Genomic DNA, 26630 nt, shown 5'->3' with positions numbered 1-26630 from the left:
GTGAATTTTTCTTTCAGTAATATTTCTGGTCATGTTTCTTGCTAGGATGTTGTTTTTGTAATAAGTAATTTTCTTTTAAGTTTGAGAAGAAAAGAATGTCCTACTTTCTCCTCTGTCTTTCACTGGCAATCATGTGTTCAAAGCCCCAAACCAGACACATGGCCTGATGCACAGCCTGACAGGGTATTTGAAATAGGGGCTCTGATGAGACAGAGTGGTTGAAATGAAGGTGCCCGTTTGAGAAAATTTGGTCTCCTGGCTGCTGACATTAAGTAGGGTCATTTCTAAATTATAGAGACAGTGAAGCCCATTTTGGTATCCATTGATGAAAACTGGGTGTCCATGTATTTTCTAAATTGATATCCACATTAAAAAGAATCTATTTATTGCTACAATGTCAAGAGCGGCCTTCTCAGAGGGGTGGGGGGAATAGAAATTCTATTCAGTGCCTAAGTGCATGAAAGACCTGGTTATTTCTAGTCTGCTCTCTACCCAAGGCCAGGCTTGGGTGTTTTATGAATGAAAGGTTTGTGGACATCTGTTTCATGCAAACCAAGTGCCTGGGAAAACCTCACACTACTGGTTCTGTCTCCCAGACGGCTGAGAAGGCTTCCCAGGGTCTGAAAGTATCAATTCTTAAGGCGTGAGCACCAGCGGAGGATTATAATTTAAATCAGCTGGTTCTTAATTTCTTAAGTGTGGAAAAAAAGTGGGTGATTAGGAGGATGGGCGTGTGTGTGTGTGTGTGTGTGTGTGTGTGTGTGATGGGTTAACATTTGTGGAGTATCTGCTATGTGCTGAGAATGTTATATATCTATAGTATACATAAACTGATATCTATCTCTCTATAGATTTGTATCTGAAAGACATGTATACTTATATAACTAGTATTTATATATCTGGTATATGTATAATGGCTATATACATATAAATTGATATAACTGTGTATCACTTTCAGATATATATCTGAACCTCTGTCAATATATATCCATATATCTGACTATATATCAATATGTATCAATATATGTCTATATATCTATATCTGTCTATATACATGACTTTATTTTATTTTTACAGCTTTGTTTGATACTGATAAGGAGAAAAGGAGCTAGAGGTCAAAATTGGGCAGATAAATAGGCTTGCCCAGGGTCACACAGTGGAGCCTTATTCTCAGCTCAGGTCTGTCTGACTCCAAAGTATTCTTTCTGCTGGACGTTTTTTTTTTTTTTTTTTTTTTTTTTTACCATATCAACCTTTGTAATCACCAGAAATGTATTCATTAAGACAGAGATGAGGTGGCAAACATGAGCCAACGATTATGCAGTGATCTCAGTCCCCATCTGAAACTCTCCTTTTAAAATCCCACTTTCCTGGGGCACCTGGGTGGCTCAGTTGGTCAAGCATCTGACTCTTGATTTGGCCTCAGGTCATGATCTCACGGCTCGTGAGATCGAGCCCCACGTTGGGCTCTGCACTGTCAGGGCAGAGTCTGCTTGGGATTCTCCGTCTGCCTCTCCCCTGCTCTCTCTTTCTCTGTCTCTCTCAAAACAAATAAATAAACATTATTTTTAAAAAATCCCACTTCCCTGACATGACCGTCTATTCTTCTGCTGACTTTTTCAGGCCTTGTTCCCTGGAGCTGTTCTTTGACCCCAGCTGTGCCCTCCAGTCCATCAACCTCTCTCTTGTCCCACTGGATTTCTTGCCTTTCCTTAGTGCATCTTTATAGTTCTTCCCTTGCCCACTGAATATGGCCGACCCCGTGTGCTGCCCACTGTCCCTCCTGTCTTCTCGTTCTGGAAGAACCCAGTCCCAACACCTGCCTTCTCTGTGCCTGCCTCCCAGCTGATAGGGGATTTGGGGAAAAATCTCAAAGATTGGTATTATTTCAATAATGTTCAACAATCTTGACACTGCCCAGTAATCTTATTGTGTCTTTCTAATTAGCTGGCTGCCCCCCGCTCTGCAAACACCTGACTTCCCCTTCCTCCGGCCCCCTCACTCTGAGCCAGCGACTTCGCTTTCACACTTCTCGGAGAGAGTAGGTACCACCAAGAGGAATGCACCCTCCTTCCCTCTGCCGAATCTGCACGCCTCCCAGTGTTTGCACTTCACTCCCTTTCCTTGGCAAGGTTGGGATCCGCTGCCGTGAATCCAGCCAGGGCCAAGGACGGGGGCCTCCGTTCTGCTCCATGGGGGCCTCTCCGTGTGCCTGGCTTCCCAGGGCAGCTCCCAAAAGAGGACACTAATCGGAAGCTGCATCGCCTTTGAGGCCCTACCTCAGAAGTCACGGGGCATCTTTTCCAAAGTGCTCTATTGCTTAAGGCATTCACAGAGACCTGCCCCGGGGGCAAAGGGACGAGACGAGGAGATGCACACTCGGCCACTTGACAGAGGAGTAGCAGGTTCTGGAAGAGCATGTGGGACGGACACGTGGTCCTGAGACTTTGAGGGAAATACAATCTGTTGCAATTGATCCTTTTCCTTTTTTTTCTTTTAGAAAGAGAGCGAGAGAGCAAAAGCATGGGTGCATGTGTGCACCTGAGCAGGGGAGAGAGGCAGAGAGAGAGAGAGAGAGAGAATACCAAAGCAGTCTCCATGCTCAGCACCCACGACGCTGGGATCATGACCTGAGCCGAAATCAATAGTTGGACGCTCATCTTACGGAGCCACCCAGGTGTCCCTGCTCTTTTTCTTCTAGTTCTCGTTTAGAGTCTGGGTTCCATTTCACCCGTCTGTCTAGATTAGTTGCCCCAGACAAGTCGAGGCATCCCCTTCCCGCCTTTGCGGTTCTTATAAAAATTTTGCATTACACAATTATTTCTGTGGCAGTTTTGTTTATCATCTGTTGTTCAATGTCTGTCGCTAGTGTAGACTGGGTGCTTCTCAAGGACAGGACTATGTTTTTCCTACTCACCCCTGATCTTTAATGTCTCCCAGTACCTGGCATGCAACAAGCCCCAAATAAACACCCACCCATGAATAATCTGACGAGGGGTGAATAAAATCTGCCGCCCCCACCCCCTAAAATAACATGAATTCAGATGGCCTTCGGTCGTGAGTTCATCCTGAACTCATACATCAAGTGACTGCAAACGGAAAGGGGTGAGATGCAAACTGCAGTTGTAACGTGGTAAACGGCGTTGATTCCGCTGGTGTTGGTAGATGTTCAGCCCAGAAAACCACAGAAGCAAGTGGGCGTTGCTCCAAAGGAGGCACTTTCAAAACCAGGGGCACTTTCAAAACTTCTCTTGGAAGTTTCGTCTGAGAGACTGGTTACTACTCAGAGGGCTGATGTCCTTCAGCTAGAGGGGATCTGGCAAAATGCACAGAAAGGAGAACTCCTCTCCCTGACTTTAACCTGTCCACCTTCAATCAGAGACTCTGGACTCAGATTAAATAAAGGAATGGTAAGTAATTCATTTAAACTCAGAATTCTAAACTGTTAGCCAATGGGTGCAGTTTTTTTTTTTCATCTATAACAACATAAAAATTCTTATTTTCCTAAGGTAATTGGTAGGAAGGTTCACACTGAACAAATTAAGAAAAGATATGAAAGTCTGGGAGCCTTGGACTGTGTCGATTTCTGAAAGAATGACTGGTTAGCTCAAAGTAATGAATAATTAATGGGATTTCGGTGCCCTCCCTCAGGAGTCTAGACTAGGAATGTAATGAGAGCCACAGATGTGAGTCACATATGTAAATCAAATTGTCTAGTAGCTGCATGAAAAGAGTAAAAAGAAAAAGGTGAAATTAATTTTAACAACGTGTTAATTTAACCCCATCTATCTAAAATATTATCACTTTAACATATAATAAATATGATGTTATTAACGAGATATTTGACATTCCTGTTTTTGGTACCTCATCTTGGAAGTACGGTATATATCTCACACTTACAGCACATCTCAGTTCCAACTAGTCACCTTTCAAGTGCTCATTAACTACAAGTGCCTGGTGGTTACATTTTGGAGATAAGGTTCAGGCCGAAAGCCAGGCCTCTTGTACCAAGTCGCCAAGCTGAGAATGTAAAGGAAAAGTTCTCGAAGGGAATTAAAAGTGCTCCTCGAGTGAACCCACAAATGATAAGAAAGCAAGAGTCTTGTTGCTGATACGGAGAAAGTCTGAGTGGTGTGGATAGAAGATCAAAGCAGCTACAACATTCCCTTAAGCCAAAGGCTAATCCAGGGCAAGGCCTTAACTCTCTTCAATTCTGTGAAGGCCCAGAGAGGTGAGGAAGCTGCAGAAGAAAAGTCTGAAGCTAGCAGAGGTCGGTTCGTGAGGTTTCAGGAAAGAAGCCGTCTCCATAACATAAAGTGCAAGGTGAGGCAGCAAGTGCTGACGGAGAAGCTGCAAGTTACCCAGAAGGTCTCGCTCGGATAATTCAGAAAAGTGGCTACACTAAACAGACTTTCAATGCAGATGAAACAGCCTCCTATTAGAAGAAGATGCCATCTGGGACTTTCACAGCTGAAGAAAAGTCAAGGCCTGGCTTCAAAGTTTCAAAGGACAGGCTGACTCTTTTCTTGTTAGGGGCTAATGCAGCCGTGACTTTACACTGAAGCTAATGCTAACCATTCTGAAAGTCCTAGGGCCCTTTAGAATTACACTAAATCCACTCTACCTGTATCCTATAAATAGAACAAAGCCCGAATGACAGCACATCTGTTGACAACGTGGGTTACTTAATGTTTTAAGCCCACTGTTGAGACCTACTGCTCAGAAAAGAAAAGATTCCTTTCAAAAGATTACTGCCCGTCGACAATGCTGCTGGTCACCCAAGACCTCTAACGGAGATGGACAATGAGATTAATGTCATTTGCAGGCCCTCTAATACAATGTCCATTCTGCAGCCAATGGATCAAGGAGTTGTTCTGACTTTCAGGTCTTATCATATCATAAGGCTATAACTGCCATAGGTCGTGCTTCCTCTTAGATCTGGGCAAAGTAAATTGAAAACCTTCTGGAAAGGATTAGTGATCCAGGATACCATTAAGAACATCCATGATTCATGGGGAGAGATCCAAATATCAGTATGAACAAGAGTTTGGAAGAAGTTGATTCCGAGCCTCGTGGATGACTGGGAGGGGTTCAGGACTTGAGTGGAGGAAGTCACTGCAGACGTGGTGGAAATAACAAGAGAACTAGAACGACAAGTGGGGCCTGACGATGTGACAGAATTTCTACAATCTCAGGGCAAAACGTGAACAGATGAGGGGCTGCTTCCCATGGACGAGCAAAGAAAGTGGTTTTGTGAGATGGAGTCCACTCCTGGGGAAGACGCTGTGAAGTCTGTGGAAATGGCAGCAAAGGAGTTAGAACACAGAATATGACATAAACTTAGCTGATAAAGCAGCAGTAGGGGTGCCCAGGTGGCTCAGTCGGTTAAGCGGGCAGCTCTTGATTTCAGCTCCGGTCATGATCTCACAGTTTGTGAGATTGAGCCCCACCTCGGGCTCTGTGCTGACGGTGTGGAGCCTGCTTGGGATTCTCTCTCTCCTCTCTCCACCCCTCCCCTGCTCACTCTTTCTATCTCTCTCTCAAAAAAAAAAAAAAAAAGAAAGAAAAAAAGAAAAGATAAGAAAAAGAAAAAGAAAAAGCAACAGCAGAGTTTGAGAGGACTGACTTCAATTTGGAAAGACGTTCTGTTGTGGGTAGAATGCTATCAAACAGCATCACATGCTACAGAGAAATGTTTTGTGAAAGCAACAGCCAATCGATGGGACAGGCTTCATTGTTGTCTTATTTGAAGAAATTGCCACAGCCACCACAACCTTCAGCCATCACCACCCCGAGGAGTCAGCAGCCTTCAACATCAAGCCTCCAACCAGCAAAATCATTATGACTCACCGAAAGCTCGGATAAGGGTTAGCATTTTCTAGCAAAAAATTATTTTTCCATCAAGGTATGTACATTGTATTTTTTAGACATAATGCTATTACACATTTAGGCTACAATATAGTGTAAACAAACTTTTAATATGCACTGGAGAACCAAAACATTCATTTGACTTGCTTTATTGCAATATTCCCTTTATTGCCGTGCTCTGGAACCAAACCTACCATATCTCTGAGGTATGTCTGTGTGCCATGATACATGTGCCCATTTATTTGGTTAACTTATGTTTCCCCTAGAAGACAGAAAGTCTTGCATATAAAACATTATTCTAGTCCCTAGATCTAAAGCACTGAACCAGAATTTGAAGTATGTCCCTGCTTGTCTAAGGTTTAATTTGTAGTGGAGGGACACTGAAAATAAACACATGAATGAGCACGCCGGCCATATCATGTATCACATCCTTCCATGGTCTATCATCTCATAAATCACTTAATGAGAAAAGCAATGCAGAAAAACAAAAGAGGTAAGGGAATAAAGAACAATATGGGAGAGGTAAGGTCTCTTGTTTTAAGCAGAATGCTGAGGGAGGAGTTCACTGCTGATGCCTGAACAGACATGAATGAAGTGAAGGAGCGAGCCATGCAGGAATCTGGAGGGAGTGAAGTCTCAGCAAGAAGAATAGTAAGTACTAGAATGTTCATTGACATGGAGAAGTACTTGGAGAAAACTGAGTAGTGGGAGGTGGGAATCAAGATTTCAGTTGGGCCCTTTAAAAATTGAGTTGCCTACCTAGTAGGGGTGATATTAAAAAAATATCAACAGATAGGGGCACCTGGGTGGCTCAGTCAGTTAAGCGTCCGACTTCAGCTCAGGTCATGATCTCGCGATTCATGAGTTCGAGCCCCGCGTCTGGCTCTGTGCTGACAGCTCTGAGCCTGGAGCCTGCTTCAGATTCTGCGTCTCCCTCTCTCTCTGCCCCTCCCCTACTCATGCTCTGTCTCTCTCTGTCTCTCAAAAATAAATAAAAACATTAAAAAATATATATATCAGCAGATGGGACACCAGGCTGGCTCAGTTGGTGCAGCATGTGATTCTTGATCTCACGGTTGTAAGTTTGATCCCCATATTGGGTGCAGAGATTACTTAAAAATAAAATCTTAAAAAAAAAATCGACAGATGTTCAACAGATGCTGGCCAATCAGAAAGGATTCTCCACTATTCAGAGCTGATGACACTTATAAACCAATGATAATACCATACTGAAACTTGCCAGTGAGTGTTAGCTCTGCCTATGAGATGTCCAAGTGGAGACATGTGATTCTGGAGTTCAGGAGAGGATCAGGGCTGGTGATGAGTGGTTTAAGACCATAGGATTATGGGAGGTGACAGGGAGGGGAAAGTGGGTGACGGACATTGAGGAGGGCACCTGTCAGGATGAGCACTGAGTGTTGTATGGAAACAAATTTGACAATAAATTTCATATTAAAAAAAAAAAAAAGACCATGGGATTGATGAGATCATCAACTGAGTGGGTGTAGAGATATACAAATGAAAAGGTCAAGCACTGAGAAAGATAGCCTGCAAAGGTGAGAAGTGACCATTGAGGTAGAGGAAAACCAAGTAGGGGTGGTGTCCTAGGAGCCAAAGGGAGAATGTATTTCAAGGAGAGAGCAATCTATGGTGACAAGTGCTGTTGCAGGGTTAAGAAAATCACCGAAGACCCATCGTTGGATTGGAAACGTGGAGGTCATTGGCTTTGACCAGGACAGTTTTAGTGGAGTCGCTGGGATAGAAGCCTGCTTGGAATGTGATCAAGAGATGACCAGAGCTGGAAAGTCTGCTTAACTCTTTGAAGACTGTGTGCTGTAAAGGGGAGCCGAGACATGGGGCTGGAGCAGGAGAGGGATGTAGGGACGACCAAGATATGTCCGTTATTTGTTTCTTTGTTCCAGATGAGAGAAATTACGGTGTTTGCTTACTGATGGAAACGATCTGGCATAGAAGGCATCAATGAGAAGCTACTGCAGAGCAAATCTTTGAGCAGGTGGAAGGAAATTGAATGGAGCGCAGAATAGAACATAGACAGGTACATAGTTCATCCTTTGCACCAGGGAAGGCAGAGTTTGTGGGCATGGATGTGGGATTGGTAGGGTTGGTGGGGGAGAACGTAGAAGTTCTCTTCTTCTTGCTTCCACGCGCTCAGTGAGATACAAAACAAGATCAGTGTATTTGGAAGGCACTACTCCAAGATGCTATAAGTGTTCCGCTCTCATACGTGGAATTAGGGGCATTTTAAACGATCTCTTTGCCTTTTGTAGTTTTGATTTCTATCCAGTGTGTAATATTATACATTTTTTCTGAGTAACATGTGTCTTCTCCCACTGTCCTCCTTTTCTGCCGCTCAGAAAGATGATCCTGATCATCCTGCCACTCACCAGTTGTATGTCCTTGAACTAGTTACTGACATTTCTTTGTGTCTTAATTTCTTTATTAGCAACGTGGAGATGATAATGTCTGTGCTATTTAGTCTGCTGGGTTGGAACAGTATTAAATGAGAAAATGTATGCAAAAATAATTTAAAAAGAATCAGCATGGATATAAAATGTTCCTAGTGTGGTTATTTCTGGTCTGTGTAGGGAAGTCTGAGGCAGGGGCGGAATCTAAGAATAGGCCGATCATCCGACCACCTCTTACGAGCTAAGTCCTGAGAGCAAAAACTACTTTTCTGATTCCAACAGAGCTGCCTCCTTTTATCAAGCGTCTAATTAAGATTAAAAGCTTTGTGCCCAACTCTAGAAAACAAAATAGGAAGCATGTTTCCTTTGCTGTTACGTTAAGTTAACTTTATTACTTGGCACTCTAAGTGAAAATGTTTCCTACTGGGCCAGGTTTCTCTAGTTGGCTTCAGATACATTAATTGTGACATTTACCACAATTTTTGCATTTGTATTCAAAACCACCCAGAGACTATATGGCCCTGCTTATTCTTTTGTTATTTTGTTTCTCAAATTACCGTGATCTCATTGTTAGATATGCTTCAGCACATGGGTTCTGCCGGCTTGTCATCATTAGACACATTCATAGAAATCTATAAATAAAAAAAAAAATCACAAGATGAAGATAACACCACTTATTTAAGACACTTTGTATGAATTAAGTAATGATAGTGGAGTCGCATAACTCTTCTGCAAGTACAATCCTGAAGTGCTTTTGTGTTTCTTGGCATTTGAATATTTCATTGTGAGCCTCGAAGATTATAAAATGGAAAGACAAGGACTGGGTGGTTGTTGTTGTACCATGTGGACACGATTGAAGATAAATGCTCATTAATCTTTGCTTTCAACTTATTTACAACCTCTCCGTTTTTACTGTAAGACTGTATAACCCCAGCATTAAAGAACGTTTTGAAAAATAAGAAAAACACCACCGTCTATCTCATCATCTGAATGTAACAATTTTCCCTTTTGTGTATTCTTTTTTTTTGTTTATTTAAAAAAAATTTTTTTTAACGTTTATTCATTTCTGAGAGGCAGAGTATGAGCGGGGAAGGGGCAGAGAGAGAGGGAGACACAGAATCCGAAGCAGGGTCCAGGCTCTGAGCTGTCAGCACAGAGCCTGATGCGGGGCTCGAACTCCCGAACTGCGATACCATGACCTGAGCCGAAGTCGGATGCTCAACCGACTGAGCCACCCAGGCGCCCCACCCCTTTTGTGTATTCTTGGTGCATCTTTGTTCTTCCACGTACATAGCTTTTCATGGTTGCAATCATAGTATGTATGCAGTCTTGAGTATAAATTTCTAGTGTTGCATTTATTTGTTTATTTATTTATTTATTTAAGTTTATTTATTTTGAGAGGGAGAGAGAGTGGGTGAGGAGTAGAGAGAGGGAGAGAGAGAGAATCCCACACTGTCAGCATGGAGCCCAACGTGGGGCTCGAACTCATGAACCACGAGATCATAACTGATGAGGTTTTGGGGGGGTGATAGTGGGGTTCATGGAGTCCAGAGCCGATGATCAAGAAATAATTTTTGAAGATGTGTTTGGGGCAAAAAGGTGATTTTGTTGAAGCACAGGGACAGGACCATGAGGAGAAACTGGGTCTATACTATGGGGGTGGGGGAGGTAAAGTCCAGGGGAAGTTTCCAGTGAGATTTTTATATGCTAAAGAAGAACCACAGGATTCTGGAGGCCTAGCTATTGTCAAGCTAGGATTGTTTTTCCCTCTAGCAAAGCGTTAACATTAAGACAGTAAGGAGTTCCTGGAGAAACACTTTACTCTGCCAGCCTCAAATATTTGCCAACAGGCTACAGGTTGTAAGGAAATTTAGTTCTATCTGCCATTTCCTTCTGCCTCTGTTTCCCGCATCACTATGGAGGGGCGATGGAGACTTAGGTCCTGCTGGACTCTGCTGTCTATCAGTTAACCATTTGTTTTCCCCCTTTCTTTGTTCTTGGGCAGCCAGGAGTGCCTGAGGAATATCACACGTATCCCACCTGGTTTGGGGGCGTGGGTGTTTGTGGCCTATCAGCTTGCCTTATGCTCCCTCGTCAATAACCTGAACCAAAATCAAGAGTCGAATGCCTAACTGACTGAGCCCCGAGGTGCCCCTAGGATCGCATTTAAAAGAGGGTGTTCTGGGGTACAGAAAAATTGCCCAAGTTATGTTTCTACCTTCTGTTAAAACTAGACTGTAGTAGAAAAACCCTGAGGTCAGACCTTACAGAGAGGAAAACCCTCGTGGTGGGGGGGGTGGGGGGTGGTTGGAACACAAACTGGCTGGTTATGGCTGATGTCTTCTCAGGCGGTCCTTGATTAAAATTTTGAGTACTTTTGGCTTTGACGTTGATGAAGATCTTATGGTTTATACTATCTCAGAACAAATTTCAACAATGAAATGTATTTCACAATTGCCGTCTCTAATTTCACGGACCATCATGTTTCACGATTGTGTATGGTAGATTGATTGCAAACGTGGGGCCAAATTTTCATCCCTCCTTGGACCCACATCCTTGCCACATGACTTTGCCGCCATTCCCTGGAATGTGGGTGGGCTTCTATTATGCTTTGGCCCATGGAATGCAGTGGAAGGTGATGGAATGTCAGTTCTGAGCTTAGGACTCAGAGCGTGTGCGCACATCCACTCCAGCCTGGGCTAGCCTGATGGAATATAAGAGACCGAGTGGATCAGGGCCAAGGGAGCCCAATGGAGGCTCAGCCCCGGCCAACCACAGCTGCCCACAGAGGCATGGGTGAGCCCCATCAAGGTGAGCCGATCTCGCCCAGCTGAGCAGAACCACCCAGCGGAGAAGTCATCCCAGGCTGTTGCTTTTTTCAGCCACTAAGCTGTGGGCGATTTATTGTACAGCCTTAGTTGGGTAATATGTAACCGATAAAAAGTTCTATCACATTTTGACCTTTCAGACAATTCTAATTTCTCCCCTTGGGTTTCTGCTGTAACATTAAGTTGCAGAATTGGAGTGGAAGAACATGCCCTATTGCCATTGCCATCACCCTTCTTCCACAAAAGGCTAAAGATTTGTGAAGACTGTAGATTGACTGAAAAGGACTTCGACTCTCCATTGAATGCTTGCGCTCAGATGATCTACCCGAGGGCTTGTGTCCTGCTTTCTTCAATGAGGTGAATGTGAGGTAAGACTGCCTTTATTTTATTTTATTTTCTCTCTTTTTATCCAATCTATCAAGCCTACAATCTGTTCTTGGTAGATTTTCAAGTGAGCAGGAAACTAGAAAAGATAAAGGTTTGAGTGGTATTGTTACAGGAGAAATGGTCTGGATGGCCGCAAGGTAGCATCTAATTAACCTCAGATGCTGGCCCCGAGGCTCCTGATAATAGAAGTGCCCAATGCACAAAGAACTAACAAACTGCCTGAAATTCAAGCAATTCACCTTTTTGTAGGGGCGATTCTGCGGCTGTTGTTATTTATTTTCATTCCAATATTAAATGATTTAGGATATAAATGTGCCTTTATTCCCACGCGGTGTTTCTCAACACAGCAGCGGGTATAAGAAATTCCTCCTATGAAATTATGCTGTTGCACGGGCTCGGGCAGCTCACAGGTCAGGCGAGTTCCCAGGGAAAGCAACAACCCTTCAGCACACAGCAAGAATGACATAGCCAGTCTTGTCCCCTCTGTGGTACTGAGTTCCTGATTTCTTCTTCTTTTTTTTTTTTTAGTTTTTTTTTAATTTGCATCCCAATTAGTTAGCATATAGTGCAACAATGATTTCAGGAGTAGATTTCTTAGTGCCCCTTGCCCATTTAGCCCATTCCCCCCTCCTACAACCCCTCCAGCAACCCTCTGTTTGTTCTCCATATTTATGAGTCTCTTCTGCTTTGTCCCCCTCCTTGTTTTTATATGATTTTTGCTTCTCTTCCCTTATGTTCAGCTGTTTTGTATCTTAAAGTCCTCATATGAGTGAAGTCATATGATATTTGTCTTTCTCTGACTAATTTCGCTTAGCATAATACCCTCCGGTTCCATCCACGTAGTTGCAAATGGCAAGAGTTCATTCTTTTTGATTGCCGAGTAATACTCCATTGTATTTATCCATTCTTTATCTTCTTTATCCATTCATCCATCGGTGGACATTTGGGCTCTTTCCATACTTTGGCTATTGTTGGCTATTGTTGATAGTGCTGCTATAAACATGGGGGTGCATGTGTCCCTTCGAAAGAGCATACCTTTATCCCTTGGATAAATACCCAGTAGTGCAATTGACTTCTTCTTAATACACCCTGATGAGGAGGGTGATTAAGTTATTCAAGGAAGAGGAAGAATGGACTTAATCTTCTCTTCCTTCAGTTTTAAACATTCATTTTATATGTTCCATTACAAAAATACACACAATTATTTTTAGAAAATTGCAAAATACAGAAAAAATAGGTAGAAAAGTAGTCCCTCAAAACCCTATGAATACTTTTGGGATATTCTTTTCCAGTGTTTTAAATTATTTTTTCTTTTTAAAAAAATTTTTGATGTTTATGTATTTTTGAGAGGGAGACAGAGCATGAGTAGGGGAGGGGCAGAGAGAGAGAGAGAGAGAGAGACAGAATCCGAAGCAGGCTCCACGGTCTGAGCTGTCAGCACAGAGCCCCACAAAGGGTTCCAACCCACGAATCATGAGATCATGACCTAATGCGGAAGTCGGACGTTTAACCGACTGAGCCCCCTAGGTGTCCCTCCAGTGTTTAATTTTCTATAAATGATTGCAAATGCAAATAAATAAACAGAAGATACTCATAAATAAGGGTAAGAGCAAAGTCAGAAATTCTAGTGGATTTGGAAGACAAGTACAGGGCCATTCCTTCCTCTAAAGAGTAAGGGCAAGGGGTGCCTGGGTGGCTCAGTCATTCAAGCATTCAACTTCGGCTCAGGTCATGATCCCACGATTCGTGGGTTCCAGCCCCGTATTGCACTCTGTGCTGACAGCTCAGAGCCTGGAGCTTTCAAATTCTGTGTCTCCCTCTCTCTCTGCCCCTCCCCACTCACACTCTGTCTGTCTCTCTTTCTCTCTCTCTCAAAAAATAACTAAACATTAAAAAAAAATTTTTTTTAATGAAGAGTAAGGGTAATCATGATGTCATGAGGTGGGGAGGAGGGGAAAGTACAATGAAGACTTAGGGCTGGTACCTGGCAGTAAAATTCACTATTAATCACAATAAATGGAGCAAACAAACATCAATCTGGAGCTTTGTAAGTGCCAGGCACCGTTCTAATCGCTTTCTCTATATTAACTCATTTAAACTTGGCAACAACCCAGCCATTCAGGTGTCACTATCATCCTCACTTACACAGGAGGATTTGTTAGCTGGCTTGCCCAAGTGGGGAACTGCGATCCAAATTCACATAGCCTGTTTAAGGTGTCCTTGCTCTTAAAGGCTATGCGATTATCTTATTATTTTCTTTATTATAATTATCAATCTGGACTCCCCAGAGGACTCCAACACCTTGACCATTTAGAAGGGGCCCATTTGGCACAGCTTTGGAGATTTCATGTCACCATTGCAATCATTTATTGGCTTAAAAGCATGTTCCTCTGGGGGTGCCTGGGTGGCGCAGTCGGTTGAGCGTCCGACTTCAGCCAGGTCACGATCTCGCGGTCCGTGAGTTCGAGCCCCGCGTCGGGCTCTGGGCTGATGGCTCGGAGCCTGGAGCCTGTTTCCGATTCTGTGTCTCCCTCTCTCTCTGCCCTTCCCCCGTTCATGCTCTGTCTCTCTCTGTCCCAAAAATAAATAAATGTTGGAAAAAAAAAAAAAAAAAAGCATGTTCCTTTGAAACTGAAATCTGAGTGTCATTCGTCACCATTCATTTGTGTTATAGCCTGTCAGTACCTTTTCTTTTTTCCACTTTTCTTTCAGGACACAATAAATTATATTCAAATGGCAGTCATGGAGGAAACTTCCCTTTCCTTCCTCATCCACCAAGCTGATCGATGGGCGCTAAAGCCCCGGGGAAGCAGCATCTGTTGTAACTCAAGGATCCCTGCTCGAGCTGAGTATGAAATTAACAGACACAGAGCAGTTAGCAGCTCAACATTTGTTCAAGTCTGGCACATGCACACATCATTAGCAACTATATTTGAGGAGCAAGATCAAGGAGGTGAGGAAGAGGGTGTATCTGATTAAAGGGATATTCAGGAAAGAGGAAATTCAGAGCATTTAGGTAAAGCTTCATGGCTAAAATAAATGAACTGGAGAGCAGAGCAAACAGCCAGGGACATGGGATAATTTTGCCCGTGCAACTTCCCAAACAAAGTCATTTCACGCAGTGGATCCCCCAGAGTGGCTGGCTGCCTCTTTTACTTCAGCTCCATGGGCTGTCTCTCCATTAAAATTCGAGGGCAAAGATTTTGCTGTCCTGTTCACTGCTGTAATCTGGGCTCTTAGTAGATAAAATTAAATATTCATGGAATAAGTTAACGTATACTTGCTCAAAGCCTGCCTTGACCTGAGCTAGGCAAATAAAGCCTGAGATGTTCGGCAGGAATCCAAGGCAACGTGCGTGCCGGAAGAATGGCATCTTCCAACCAAAACTTGAGTGTTAATTAAAGTGTACAGAATTAGCCGGGAAATATTATGGGACTGCCTCTCACGTGCCCAACATTACTCTAGGCCCCGGAGGAGATACAGTAGAAGCACAATCACAAGGAACAGTGAATATTTGCTGAGGGCTTGCTATCGGCCAGGCATATGCTAAGCTCATTCCTCCCATTAGCGTGCCCAATTCTCCCAGTACCACCTACGGGGCAGGTGGGTAGCAGGCCATCGATCATCTCCAGCGGGTATTCAAGGCGACTGGTGCCAGGTCAATTTCATAATGCGCCCAGGGTCCTACAGAGAGTAAGGGGGGGAGCTGGGAGTCCCTTTGCTGTGCTCTCCCCCTCCATTCCCTGGGGCCCTTTAGGAACCTGCCCCTAATCTGAGGACACGAAAGGGGCACGTGTGAACAACGAAGCCTTAGCCTCGGTGGCCCTGCAACCGAAAGCCGGGGAGTCAGTGTAGACTTTGACACAGAGCTCCCGGAAGGAGGCTGTACTTGGATCCGTCTTGAATTTCATCATGGGTTTGTTTGTATGCCGTCTCTCCGTTCTCCATCTACTCCTCCGTTCATCCTCCCTCCCACCCACGCAACAAGCATGTCCTGGGTTCCACGGTGCACCGGACGCCGAGCGCCAAAGAGGAATTTGTGCTGAGGTAGTCGCATGGGAGCCGCGTGTGCTCCTTGGCACGAGAGGGCCAAGATTACCACCCCCCCCCCCCCCCCCACACACACACACACACACGCCAGCAGAGGGGCTTCCCCAGCATGGGCGGTTTGGTGCTGTAAACACTGGGAACGCTCGTACCCTTGACCCAGCAATCTGACCTGCTGGAGTTGGCCCAGAGGGAAATGATTCGTGCCAAAGTCACTCCCTATAGCGCTGTTTGTAACGAGCACGTATTGGAAATAGCCACGTGTTCGTCCAGAGGGAACTGCTGAAAAAAACAAAACAAAAAACTCCGCAGTACCCCCAAAGAGATTACTAAGCAGCTGTGAAAAGGAGTGAAGAGGTGTAATGAAGTGATCTTTAAGACATTTGAATGAAAAACGCAAGGAACATACGAACGGTAGGCTACCGTTTGGGTCGAAGGTGGGAAATAGGAACATGCTGGGTAGGCTATCTAGAAAATACCGCTGGAAGGATACACCAGGCACTGATGATGGTCTGTGGGTTTCAGTGGAAGGCACAGGGACTTGAATGGCAAGAGGAGCAGGAGGGATGTTTGATGAAATACCCTTTTGTGTGTTTTGAATTTTGAAACTTGCACGCGTGTTATCTATATTCCCCTCTAAAAAGTAAACAAAAAATCATGGGCAAAGACCAAGTTACCAGTGGTTTATCTATGAGTGATGGAGTTTTAATTTTGGTCCTCCACATCTCTCAAGGCACTCAAGAGGGGAATCCTGTGTGCCAGGATGGGTCGGCAATCTGGAACCCTCCCTGCCTGACTCACGCCTGAAGTGCTGTGACATTTGCTTTCTGTCCTTGGCTGGACCGGGTACCTTTCCCAGGGTTCTCTTCCTTAGCAAGGGAGCTTATCCCCAGACCTGGTGTTTGCGGTTTGGAAGAGGGTGGTCAGGGTGGGCTTCACGGAGAAGGTGACATCCGTGCAGAGCTTGAAGTAGGTGAAGGAATGGTTCCCCTAAGGGCATTCAGGGGAAGGGAATTCCAGAAATACAGAACAGCAAAGTCAAAGAATGTGAAGTCATAGGGTGTTGGGCTGGGCAGCAGACCTTCCAAGAATGGAGTATACAAAAGGCAGAGAAGACACAAGACAAAGGCATAGTCCACAGTTGGGGTGTGGGTGAGGAAGGTGGGGATCATAGACAGCCTTCTACCCCTTTCCTGGAGATTCCACATCCAGACATCTGCCCATTTCTTTTTTTTAATTTTTTTTTTCAACATTTATTTATTTTTGGGACAGAGAGAGACAGAGCATGAACGGGGGAGGGGCAGAGAGAGAGGGAGACACAGAATCGGAAACAGGCTCCAGGCTCCGAGCCATCAGCCCAGAACCCGACGCGGGGCTCGAACTCACGGACCGCGAGATCGTGACCTGGCCGAAGTCGGACGCTTAACGGACTGCGCCACCCAGGCGCCCCGACATCTGCCCATTTCTTGACTCTGATCTCATGTTCCAGGTCTACTAACTGGCCTGCTCCTGGGTCCCTGAGACCCGGTCCGTTGCTGTTGGCATCCCGGCCTTAAGCCGTGTTTCTGTAACCATCTCTGTGATCTGGTCTCTCCTGGCTGCCACCAAGGAATGGGGACCTGAATTCCATTCTGGGATGGAGACTGCTGCCAGTTCAGTCCCTGTGGGGACCACGGGCATTGTGAGGAGGGGAGACAGGAGTAGGGAATCCGTCTTTCAATCCCTGCTCTCACCGGTCTTCCTGCTACTTCAAGAACGGCACACCTTTTCTTCAGGTGCCTTTGAGCTCCCGAGTCCTCATCCTCAAACACTCCTCCCCTACTTTGTGTGACACACTTGTTCTCTTGTTTCACTCAGAAAATGAGTGGTCCTCAAATGTCCTCTTTGGAGAAACGTTCCCTGACCTCCTGATGGAAGACGGCTGCCTCTGCCCCTCTATTCCTTTACCCAGTTGAACGTCTTCACCCCGTATATGGACGTGTTTAGTCTCTGTCTCTCCTCTCTTAAATACAAGCTTGAGGATAGTAAGAACTTTATCCAGAATCCCAACCCTGGCAGATGGTTGGGCCTCCTGGAACTTGCCTCGGTGAATGGGTCTGGTTCCAGATTTTGGTCCCTCCAAGTCAACTGTGTCCCACTAGAAAACCAGACTCTGCCTGTCGGGGGGATGGAGATTCCTAGGAGTTAGGAGGAGATGTGTGGGTGAACAGAATGGCATTATGGGCAGGCACTCCAGGAACACCGTTCCCCATCCTGAAGCAGAGGGTTGTGGAGGCAAGGGCAGCATTTGCCAACATTTTACATGAAAAAAAAAAAAAAAATACAGGGACCTTTTACCTTCTCAGAATCATGCTTCTCTTGGTCTTATCAGCTTTAAGGTGAGTGTAAAGTGCTCATAATTTTAAGGTTCACAACTGTTGTAAGGTGACGATCTACTTTTTTTTAAATGTTTATTTATTTTTGACAGAGAGAGACAGAGCATGAGCGGGGGAGGGGCAGAGAGAGAGAGGGAAACACAGAATCTGAAGCAGGCTCGAGGCTCCGAGCTGTCAGCACAGAGCCCGATGCGGGGCTCGAACTCACGGAGTGTGAGATCGTGACCTGAGCCGAAGCCGAACGCTCAACCGACTGAGCCACCCAGGCGCCCCTGTGGCAGTCTACTTTTAATCTTACTGATTCTTCATTCTTGAGAAGCAGCTTCGACACCAGTAGACTGGGTTTCAAATTTGGGCTCTGACGTATGGTGACTTTGGGCAGATCAAACCTTTCTGAGCTCGTTTCCTCATCTAACACAAGGTGGGGGGAGTGGGAATGGGGGCACTATATTTACTTCCCATCGTTGGCAGGACATAAAGCATGGAGTCTTTGGTACATAGTAAGAGCTTAATTAATGTTCCACCATTTCCTCCGTCCTCAGCCCTTCTCCACATCTCCTATCACGAAAGATCTTTTCCATGTACTCTGTGGTCCACGAGATTAATACTCGCCTGTAAGCCGTGAGGACTGAGAAAAGGAAGCACACGATCTTTGAGATCATCAAAGATGATCTTTGAAGCGCAATGTCCTGGCCACAGGTCTGAGAGCTATAAAAGCTGATAAAGTCAAAACAATTTCTTTGCTGGTGGAGTCGTACTACATTTCAGGCATATTTTCACAAATGCACAGGTGTGGCTTAGCTGATGTAACAAAAATACCCCCAAATACAGAAGCTTACGTACGCTAGGAGCTTGTGTCTTTCTTATATAATAATAATAATTTGGAATATTATATAATAATAATGAATTATATAATAATTATATAATATATAATAATAATTATTATTATATATGGCTGCGAGGGTGCTGGGAAGATTTTATTTCTACCTCCATGGCCACAGGCTATGCTGATACTTGGTAAGTGGGGGTCTACTGCTAGAAGAAGAAGGAGAGAGTGGGTGTGAGGGGACGGTAATCTCCTCAACACTGCTGGTGTGAAGGCGAGAGTGCAGCTGACTGGCTTGGGGGGAGCTCGCACCCGCTGGAGTGAAGCAGCTGCCGAAAGGTGCCTTTTTACCTGCAGATAGTGGGTTTTATTTAAAAAAAATTTTTTTTTCAACGTTTATTTATTTTTGGGACAGAGAGAGACAGAGCATGAACGGGCGAGGGGCAGAGAGAGAGGGAGACACAGAATCGGAAACAGGCTCCAGGCTCTGAGCCATCAGCCCAGAGCCCGACGCGGGGCTCGAACTCATGGACCACGAGATCGTGACCTGGCTGAAGTCAGATGCTTAACCGACTGCGCCACCCAGGCACCCCAGATAGTGGGTTTTAAATAAATGGGGAGCATGGATCTTTCTCCCTCCCATTTAAAAAAATAGATGTCACCCAACAAAACCAAACCTAAGCAGCTTCATGCTCACATTGTATTTTTAACGGATCCATACCATTCTGAGCAGTTCTCGTTGTTTCAGAAGCCAACTGAGGGGGTTTGTTTTGAAACTCAGAATCAAGGTTTTACCTCAGCTCCTGGAGGTTTTGTGACCCGTGGTGATCCTTAGGGTCAGTGCAGAACCTGGGCAGCTGGTGTGGCCCACGGTCATGCTGGAAGCTGGGTGGTCACAGTCACAGCGTCTCCACTGGGATGTCAGGGCTTGTGACTTAAATTGCACTTCCCTCAGCGTCCATGCTTTGGTTTCCGTTTCCGCTAACAAGAGCCAGAAGAAGCAGAATGCCACAGGATTTGGGGGAGAGAATCCCTCTTAACACTGATTATTAAGTTCTCTGCCAATGTCAACTGCAGCTGCATGGTCATAGCTTTACCCCTAGGATCTTTAGACACAGAGGCTAGTAAAATTAGCTCACATTTTTATTGTTGAGTGAGTTGAAAGAACAATTGTATACCCTTTCTCTCTTTTGGCCCTCTCATTTGAGGGGGATTAATATTTTCTTCTTGTTATTATTACCAGTTTACAGATGAAGAAACTGAAATACAAAGAGCTTATGGGTATTATTCAAGGACACAAAGCTGACGTGTGGTTCTCTGTTATTAAATGAGATCGATTTAAAAAATTACATCAAGGCGTGTTTGTTATATGAATGGGTAAGTATTGGTAAAAAGTATGATCATATCAGAAACTGTTAGGCTCTGTCATAGAAAAGAGAATTCTTGGGGGCAGTTGAATGGACTTTGTACCTACTCCCGCTTTGTACCTCAACCTAGTAATGACATTGGCACAACGGAACAGGGTTTTGGGGCAGATTTTCACCTCTATTATCTCTCTAGTTCATGGAGCAGATTCACAAATATCAACAGGTCTGTAGGCTAAGTATGGTTAGGACCTAAGTCTTATTTATTTTTGTAGTCACTGTGGTGTTTTGCACGTAGTAGGTGCCTTCTAATTTTTTTTTTTTTAATGTTTATTTATTTTTGAGACAGAGAGAGACAGAGCATGAATGCGGGAGGGTCAGAGAGAGAGGGAGACACAGAATCCGAAACAGGCTCCAGGCTCCGAGCTGTCAGCACAGAGCCCGACGCGGGGCTCAAACTCACGGACGTGAGATCATGACCTGGGCCGAAGTCGGATGCTCAACCGACTGAGCCACCCAGGCGCCCCAAAACTTCCATGGGATAAATGCTCTCATTTGGTCCTCAGGACAGCTGAGGACAGTAAAGACAGATGGTCTCCTCATGGAAAAGGCTTGGCCCCTGAGGCTCAGGGAGGCTGAGTGACAGGCTGCCTGTCACAGAGCTAAGAAGTATGGTAGTAGGGAATGGGCCAGTAGTTTCCAGGTTTCCTGCCCCAGCAATCCTGGTATCATCCCACACCATGCTCAGGCCTTTAGCTACTTTATCTCTGAATCCAAAGCATGCACTCATAGGCACTCCAGAGGTCCATGTAAGTATCATTTTTCTCTCCGAAGAAGCCTGTCTTTTTTCTTCAAGGAACAAATTCAGAGCTTGAGACAATTGGTCTGGTTCTTTCTCTCTTTCAGTAAACGTGGAAATGCATCCTTTAAAACATGCACCTCCCGCCCTTGAAAATACAAGTGTGTTTTCTTCCCCTGTAACCCTGCAACAGAGAATTTGGTCACAGGTCTATTTTATCACTTGATTTTTCTAAAAAAAATGAACAGGACTGGGAAAACTTCCTTCAGAGTCCCCAGTGGCCTAACCTGATCCTTTGTCCCCCAGACCTAACTCTCTCTTTACACAGTTGGACTGAAGTCAATTCTAAACTTCTTGGGAGACAACCTTCTGTTCGGATTCCCACTGACCCTAAGATTTACTACACCACTCTTTTCCCCTCAAACTTGATTCTCTTGTTCTTCAATTCCTTCTTTTGATCAATGGCACCATTTATAAGTAAAAGTCTGAGGAATGACTCCTCCTTCTTCCTCCCATAGCAAGCAGACTGTAAAATGACCCCCAATGATCCTCACCTCCTGATGTTCCCTCTCTGGTATAATCCCCTCCTGTGAGTGTGGGCAGGACTTGTGATTTGCTTCTAACCCATGGGATATAGCAAAGGTGATGGAATGTCACTGCTATGATTTGGGTCCATATGATTGTGACTTCTGTCTTGCTAGAAGGCTTTCTCCTTCTTACTGACTTAGACAAAGCAAGCTGCTATGGTGGGGAGGCCCAGATGGAGAGATGCTGAGGGCAGCCACTGACTAGTAGCTGGCAAGGAATTGAGGCCCTCAGTGCAACTGAATTCTGATAACCAATGACCATGTGAGCTTGGAAGTGGATGCTTCTCCAGTTGAGCCTTCAGATAAGATCTGAGCCCTGGCTGATAAACTGAGAGCTCTTGTATCTCTATGTTTTCCTGCACTCCTGCCTCTGCTTTGTGTCAGTCCTCATTTGGATAAAACAACTGCCCCCATATCAATCAGGGTCCCAGCAGGGAGCCAACAGGTACTCCCAAAGGATTTAACTGAGGAGTGGTATGGACAGGGTTGAAGGACTGGTAACAACAGGACACCATTATCATCCCAGGCCTAAAAGGGCAGGAGGAGTGAATCGTGATGCCAGAGGTTGATGAAAGCAGGAATACAAAAAGAGTTGTCTGGCCAGAGCTGTGACTATAGGTAGAGAAAGAACACAGCTGCTGTCTGAACTGCGGACAGGTAAATAAATACCTTAACCTCTTTCTCCTTTTGTCCTCCAATCCCTTGCTATGGCTTCCACTGGGCAAACTCATTCAGAAGCCAGATTAGTGTCCTGCCCTTGGGCTGGGATTTACACCGTGGTCTGTCCCGGTTGTCAGGCCTTCTGACTTAGACTGGAATTATACCACTGGTTTTCTTGGGGCTCTTTCTCGCAGATGGCAGATCATGGAACTTCTCGGTCTCCATAATTGTGTAAACCAATTCCTCATAAGAAATCAATGTCCTTCTCTCTGTATTTGTATCAGTATCAGTATCTGTATCAGTATCTGTATCAGTATCTGACCCTATCCGTATCTGTATCTGTATCTATAGTATCTATATCTGGGAGACCCAGCACTGCTGATTTGGTTCCGGTGTATATGATTGCTTTGACCACCTCCTTTTCCTCTCAAGAGCAGAGACTTTGGTTTATTTACCTTTTTATCCCTAGGGTCCAACACAAGCAAAAAAGCACAGTTAATGTAGGTTTGAATGAGGTTTTTCCTTTGCTATCCAGTGTCTTAGCTTGGATTCCTCTCAAGGCAGACCCTGAGACAAGACTTGGGCACAGGTATTTTATTTGGGAGATGATCCCAGGAAGCAAAGCGAGGGTGTAGAGAAAGTAGGAGTGAAGAGAGAAAAGCCAATGAGTTGCTGCTGTGGGCAGGGGACCCAGTCACACTGAGGGTCCTGAGAAAGCACAGGGAGCCATCACAGGGCCATCCACCGCACTACAGGGAGGTGGGGGCGAATCCACTGACTCCTGTTTCCTGTTGGTTGAAGGTTGTCTCCCAGGGGAGTTAATTTGCCCACACGGCTGGTTGTTCCGGCATCAGAGCAAGCCCCGTGGAGTGAGAAAGTCCTCAGGAGGAGCAGCAAAGAGTGACAGGCACCTGAGTTGTCAGAAGCTGAAGCTGTCTTCCCAGCTGTAGGTGAATGCAGGTGGTGCTGGTGGGGGTGGGAGGGGATGTGGTGGGGGTCCCGGAATCCAGGCTCCTGTATCGGAGAGGAAGGGAACATGAAATCGTTGTTTCCCATTTATAAACACCTGCTTCTAGATCAGTCTGCTTCTTTAAAGCAGGCTTGTGAAATACTTTTGGAAGGTTACAGGAAAAGTCAGTTTTTTAGTTATTAGTTTTAGTAATTATTGATGACACTTCCTCTTCAAAAGAGTTCTGCTTTGGATAATAAATTAATTTGTCATCCAACCCTTAGAAAATAGCTGTGGCACTACCCACCCCCTACTGCCCTCATTAAGAGCACATGGGCTCCGTGTCTACCTCTGTCCTGAGCCAATGTTCAGGACAACGTCCAGGACTGTGGTATGTTGGGATTCCCTCTCTTCCCCATTTGCACAGGGGAACTGGACATTTAGAGGGTGGGGGATGGAATGGACCTCTCTTTCCACTCAATGGTCTTCAGCTTGCCTGCCTCCCCGCCCTTGAAGAACGTCTGGTTTGTCCACTTGTCTGGTTTTCAGTTCATCCTCACTTCCTGGTTGCATTCCAAATTCCTCTGGTGCAGAGGGTACCCCAGATCTCCACTAAGCTGGGACCCTGACCTTCTCATCTTCTTCTAACCCCTATTTCCTGGGGCTGGACCCAGCTTCCTGACCCTTTCTGACCTACAACAGTCATAACACACTCAGATTTTTGCCAAGAGGCCCACTCCCTGCCCCACATGCTTGGCTTAGACCTTGAGTCCCAGAACTGCACTGGTCTGGAGTTCACCATGCCCCCTGGCCTTGGGGCTGAGCTGCTAGACCTTCTCTGAAAAGGTTTGCCCTTTGCTGTCTCAGCTGATTTTCTCTCATTTCCATTTGAGCAGGTCCTGGAATTTCCAATGTACTCTGGGACCAAGATTGTCTGGATTATAACAAATTTTGGCACAAGTGTGTTGAAAACACATGAGAGAAAACCAAAGGGATAAAAATGGTGAATTCTGTACAATTCATTCATTTGTTCATTCATTCATTCATAAATTTACTCAAATATTACTGATCCAGCAACACAGTTCTAGACTCACGGTAGGTCCTTAGTGTTTGTGGGATTGCCCAGACAGGGACAGGTACAGAAGTATGTCCCCCAGGGCTACTGAGAGCCAGGTGGGGAAGACTGGTGTACTCCACCCTTATTTTCCTCCCACTCAACTCAAGGTGCAGACTCCTCTCATGGCTCAGGATGGATGGAGTTCAGTTAGGAAAAGTGCATTCTTTTTTTTTTTTTAAATTTTTAAAAATGTTTTATTTTATTTTTGAGAGACAGGGAGAGAGAGCGTGAGCAGGGGAGTGGCAGAGAGAGAGGGAGACACAGAATCCACAAGCTCTGAGTCGTCAGCACAGAACCTGACGTGGGGCTCAAATTCGTGAACCAAGAGATCAAGACCTGAACCAAAGATGGAAGCTTAACCACCTGAGCCACCCAGGCAACCCAGGAAAAGTGCATTCTAGTGTATCAGCTACATGACCCTAGGGCTAATAATAATGTTGAGATCTTTTTTTGCTCTGGGTTCAAGTTTCCATGAAGCAGGTGATCCTGGCCTCTTTCTGTTCCCTATTACCTCTTCCCTGACCTCCATATCTGGCTGCTCACGGAAAGACCATATTCAGCTCTGCTCTAAGCTTTATGGGGCCAGGCTTCTGGGGGTACTTCTGTGCTGACCTGGTGCTATGTGGGACTAGAAGGTGAGTCCGATTCTGGGGTGCAGAATTAGGAACCCTAAACCCTAAGCCATGTTCTCCCTCATTGACTATATACAGTAAGAACATTTTGATTTCTATTTTCCAAATACCCATGTCTGTCTTCCAATTAGTTCTTCGCTCCAGTGGGAAACAACGATGGAAGTTACTGGGCCTCATCAAAACCCCCCACCATGTAGTTCCAATTCATGGGGTTGGTGAGGATTAAATGAATATTTAGAATAGGACCTGGCACTTAGTGAGAGCTGTTGTTATCGTTGGTAGGAATAATAGTAACAGCAACCTGATTCCTCATCCCACCTAGTTGAGGAAAACAAAAGGAACATTATTAAGTATGTAGTTCAAGCATGGGCAAATAATGTTTTGGACAAGGGAAGGAGAAGTGGGTGGAAATGCACACAGCAAGGTGGGGATTGTGAGAAGAGAAACGGGTGATGTGGGATCAGTCACACCCAAATCTCCACAGGCTCAGACAGCTTCCCTGAAAGCAGGCTCAGAACTGGTCTCCCCAGGGGAGGCTGGGCAGCCTTGGATTGCTGGTAGGCTCCACCAGAGGCAAATCCTGAAAAGGATCACTCTACCATGGCCTTGGGCAGGAATGCCGCACCCTTCTTGCCTCTGTTCCATTTCTTGATCGCGGGGTGGGGGTGGGGGAGTGGAGAGAAGGAGAATGTGAAGCAGAAATATCAGACCATATTAAGTGGAGGCTGCCTGAGTCTGAGGGGGTGGGCCATCAATGCAGATACCTTCATTTGCTTATTCAAAGTCCTGTTGATGAGCAGGTTAGTCTCTTCTCATTACTTATAATTATTGACTGAATAGCTACCACATATCTACTTCAACTCACTGTGTTTATTTTGGGTGTTAACTGGCCCAGGGAATACCTCCAAGGAAGATGCCAATAACTCCTTAGCAGCTTATATAGGATCCTTTTTCTTCCAAGTTATTTTACATTTATTTCTTTTTGAGAGACAGAGAGAGACACAGCTCAAGCGGGGGGAGGGGCAGAGAGAGAGGGAGACACAGAATCCGAAGCAGGGTCCAGGCTCTGAGCTGTCCGCACAGAGCCCGACGCGGGGCTCGAACCCTCCAACCGCGAAATCATGACCTGAGCCGAAGTCGGCCGCTCAACCGACTGAGCCACCCAGGCGCCCCTCTTCCAAGTTTTTTTTAAAATGCAACAGTTGGGAGAGCTATCCAGCATTTTTTAAGTTATTATTGGGTGTTTCTTACAACTTGCCTGAGGTGGTAACGTGTAGGGGGATCTCCCTAATTTCCGATGGCTCCCTGAATGCACACTAGTACTTCCATTGTCATTTTGAAGGAACAAATGTGATGATCTTACGTGGGGTGCAAATGGTGGAGAGGTGGATATCCTGCAAATGTAAATGTTCCATTTTACATTAATAATGAAGATAGCTAAAGAGCCATTCTGGCAGCGAACACACCTTTTTGAGTGTCTTAAGTATGCCGGTGCCAAGAGCAGTGAATGAAGGGAGAGTAGGCGTCCCTGCCCCTCTACTAGTCCATTCCCAGGACATCCCAGCCTCACACGTGGTCCCAAGTAATCCAAGATGGAGCAGGGTGAGAGGGGATCTCTTTCTTTCCCTTAGTTGCTCTGATCATCTGACTTTTCCATCCCCTTGAGCAAGATGGCTGAGGTAGGTCAGAGGACTGACTCCAACAGCCAAATGACCCAGGTTTGGGGACCAGGGCTCTAGGAGTGTGGCCGGGTTGAGTTGGAGGG

The 26630-nt window shown here is 45.3% G+C and overlaps 2 long non-coding RNA genes across 4 annotated transcripts; both read left to right on the top strand.

Annotated features, from left to right (window-relative positions):
* Positions 1–962: 962 nt before the first annotated feature.
* Positions 963–15609, top strand: LOC112858567 (uncharacterized). 3 transcript variants are annotated; one of them, XR_015250445.1, is made up of 5 exons: positions 963–3410; positions 6414–7696; positions 7791–7924; positions 11306–11490; positions 14222–15609. It is a non-coding gene; the product is annotated as an uncharacterized LOC112858567 (long non-coding RNA). The 3 variants fall into 3 exon arrangements; XR_015250446.1 differs by lacking the exon at positions 963–3410 and adding an exon at positions 5575–5905; XR_015250444.1 differs by lacking the exon at positions 963–3410 and having other exon boundaries at positions 5575–7696.
* A 3932-nt stretch (positions 15610–19541) lies between these two features.
* LOC147581990 (uncharacterized) lies at positions 19542–25464 on the top strand. The gene is made up of 3 exons (XR_015250443.1): positions 19542–22164; positions 22969–23113; positions 23401–25464. It is a non-coding gene; the product is annotated as an uncharacterized LOC147581990 (long non-coding RNA).
* Positions 25465–26630: the final 1166 nt, after the last annotated feature.

The sequence above is a fragment of the Puma concolor genome, chromosome B1, assembly GCF_028749965.1.
Source record: "Puma concolor isolate L17-30 chromosome B1, mPumCon1.1.hap2, whole genome shotgun sequence".
Taxonomy (NCBI): domain Eukaryota; kingdom Metazoa; phylum Chordata; class Mammalia; order Carnivora; family Felidae; genus Puma; species Puma concolor.
The sequence above is the reverse complement of the archived record's forward strand: the minus strand, read 5'-3'. Positions and strand labels throughout refer to the sequence as shown.